The following is a 3,401-nucleotide window of genomic DNA, read 5'->3' as shown; positions in this document are numbered from 1 at the left end:
CAGCAACAGCGGGTCTGATGGTCTCACCGTCCTCCCCATTATCTCCGGCTGCAACAGCTGCTACCACGCCCTTCTATGATTACGCAGCAGCGTACCCTGCTCACTACACCAACGGCTTGGATGCGGCGTATTCGATTCCGGCAGGGACAACAGCGCCCGGGGGTAACCCTTACCTGCCTACCACGGGTTATGCCTATCATCTCGGCCAGCCTCTTCATGGAATAACCCCTGGTGTTTTTCCTGTCCCGTATGTTTCTCGAGCTCAAGCACAAGAAGCCAGGATGCAATAATGCGGCCTTAAATTTGTAAGAGAAATTCGGCATGCTAATAGAATTGTACGCCATCCCGCCCTGAATGATAAAGTGGACTTTTTGCGTATCACCTCTCATACAAACGTGAGTTTATGTTGTTAAACTCGTCAACCTACAAACATGTATTGAACACCTATTTGATTGTCTGTTGAATTAAATTGTCAAGCCATCTATACGTATTCGTTAGTCGGTGATGTTTTAGTTACGTCAGGTGTACTTATTTGACAGATATAACTATGACTTTTGAAACGATAAGCTGGTTGGCAGATTAAAATTTTACAAGATACAAGTTTTTATTTTGAGTATTCCCTCGATGTGGTTTTTTTAATCCTTGTAATTTTTATTTCCTATGATATCGGAATAATTCTCTCGCAAAATCTAATAGTACAAAAGCGTAAGACTGATCGGTGTTCTTTTTCGCCATCTATTGAACGTTTATGGAACTTTTGTTTCTACCATATTATTCCTAGAATAAAAACTAAATATTGAATTAGAAATTAAGTAGCTTTTGTATACTTTTCAGATGCTTAAGTTGTGTTCGTAGTGTTTTCTATTTTTCCCAATTGATTCAATTTTTGTAAGCTAGGTAGTATACATATACACCATACAGTTGAGCTAGTTTTAACTTCTTAGAACGGGGCAACCTGTTCGATTTGGGTGTGAACGACCCACAACGTAAATCGATAACAATACTTGCCTTTAACGGCTAGTGCATGTTTTAGTGAATGTCTGTAAATATTCGGTTGTTTTATTTGTGATTATAATCGCCATGTAATGTGGTATGTACAGAATTAAGTTGTTTAATATTCTCTCACTAAATAGAAATAAGGAGGAAAGTGTTTGGAACTGGATATGGTAGTCTTGGTAACAGCTTAACATTCGTTACAGTTTTATAGGTTTAACATGGTAGTCTTGGTAACAGCTTAACATTCGTTACAGTGTCCTAGGTTTAACATGGTAGTCTTGGTAACAGCTTAACATTCGTTACAGTTTTATAGGTTTAACATGATAGTCTTGGTAACAGCTTAACATTCGTTACAGTTTTATAGGTTTAACATGGTAGTCTTGGTAACAGCTTAACATTCGTTACAGTTTTATAGGTTTAACATGGTAGTCTTGGTAACAGCTTAACATTCGTTACAGTGTCCTAGGTTTGACATGGCGGCCCTAGTAACAGTCCAGATTTTTTTACAGTTTTATAGGTTTGACATGGCGGCCCTAGTAACAGCCCAGATTTTGTTACAGTTTTATAGGTTTGACATGGCGGCCCTAGTAACAGTCCTGATTTTGTTACAGTTTTATAGGTTTGACATGGCGGCCCAGTAACAGTCCAGATTTTGTTACATATCTATAGGTTTAATATGGTGCCCTTAATAACAGCCCAGATTTTGTTACACATCTATAGGTTTAACATGGCGCCCTTAGTAACAACCCAGATTTCGTTACAGTTTTGGATCAGCTATAAGTTTACGAACTTACAACGCTCTAAATTTGGGATTCGATTCCCTGTGGTGGACAGAGTACAGATAGCCAACTGAATTGTGTAGCTTTGAACTAAGAGAATAATCAAATGTCGAGAAGAAAATAAGTAAAATAGCATTACATTTTAATAACGAAATTAAATAATCATTTTTCTTTACTCTTTTCCTGTAACCTCTATTTTTGTCAGGACGTTGATATAAATAATTAATTATTAAAAAGAAAAATATGAAACACCACCTATTAGAACAGAAAACATAGATTTTTATTTAAGGTTTCATCGGGACAAAAAAAAAAAAAGACTTGCTATCTAATTTTAGGCTTATACAAAAGATTTCCAGATGGAGCCGTAATAGCGGAAAGTTGGCTTAATTACAAATTGTTATATTTTCTGGAGTAATAGGTCGTGTTTTATTTATTTTTTAATAATAAATATATCTTTCTAGTCAGCACTACAAACTTTAAACTCTCAAAAGTAATCAGATCTTAATAAAACATTACGAAAAGTGCCTACAACTAAAACAGTGCCCTCTACATACAAGCTAGTGTTTTACCAGGAATAGGCTTAACGCGGTTTACTACACGTTCTGTGTCACTATATTATGAAAATCTACCACAAAACAACGTATTCTGATAACTGTTTTGTGACAAATATATTTTAAACGTATGTCTATCCTTTTACGTTCGATTTTTTAAACTAGATTTTCCTGCTTAATTTTAGCTCATTTCCAAATGATAAATGTATTCCAGGTTTTCACAAAATTTTGGTAAACGTTAATTTACACAGAAGAAAGTAGAGCATATATTTTTAGTGCATAAAACGAATTTTTTTATTTCTAACTTTCTTTATGGATATATATATATATATATATATGTATGTGTGTTTTTTATCTACGTAGATGTTTTTCTCCTCTTATTTATCTCGCGTGATCGGTCATAAACGCAAGAACGACATTAAAGTTAATGTGTTGGGCATCAGTTAATTAATTACAGATTTATACTCCCAAAGACTGGAGGTGTGGCGTCGCTTTCCGAATCGTGGCATATGACAATCGATCGTTACATTATTTCGTATTTTTGTTGTGTTGTCTGTAAGGAATGTGTGGCGACTCATAAAAAAGATCAATTAAATGTTGGATTAAGGAAGGATTTAACAACTTACTAAAAGTTACATTGTTTTTATCAGTTATTCTAAAACTTAACTTAGAAAAAAAAATATCTAAATAAAGTGCCGCAAACAGATCATGTCAGTAGCACATTTCTGGTCATTCGGATGTGCTCAAAAAATTTGTCTCATCTTCAGATGGAAGCCAATCAAGTATCCCGTAGATCAAATCAATCACTCATTAGCTTGCTACGTCACTGTGACTCATGTAAAACTTTCATCATAGACTTCACATTTTCATGCAGTAACTATTCCCATATTTAATGTGATTTTAAGCGTCATCATAAAATTCAAATTTTCATGCAGTAACTATTCCCATATTTAATGTGATTTTAAGCGTTTTCATAAAATTCAAATTTTCATGCAGTAACTATTCCCATATTTAATGTAATTTAAGCGTTTTCATAAAATTCAAATTTCATGCAGTAACTATTCCCATATTTAAT

General features: G+C 34.5%; 1 long non-coding RNA gene across 1 annotated transcript; it reads left to right on the top strand.

The window, feature by feature from the left end:
* The first annotated feature begins 349 nt into the window (after positions 1 to 349).
* On the top strand, positions 350 to 2,090 carry LOC111083312. The gene is made up of 2 exons (XR_002608953.1): positions 350 to 1,258; positions 1,463 to 2,090. It is a non-coding gene; the product is annotated as an uncharacterized LOC111083312 (long non-coding RNA).
* The last annotated feature ends 1,311 nt before the right edge of the window (positions 2,091 to 3,401 follow it).

The sequence above is a fragment of the Limulus polyphemus genome, unplaced genomic scaffold (assembly GCF_000517525.1).
Source record: "Limulus polyphemus unplaced genomic scaffold, Limulus_polyphemus-2.1.2 Scaffold9019, whole genome shotgun sequence".
NCBI classification, from domain to species: Eukaryota; Metazoa; Arthropoda; class Merostomata; order Xiphosura; family Limulidae; genus Limulus; species Limulus polyphemus.
The sequence above is the reverse complement of the archived record's forward strand: the minus strand, read 5'-3'. Positions and strand labels throughout refer to the sequence as shown.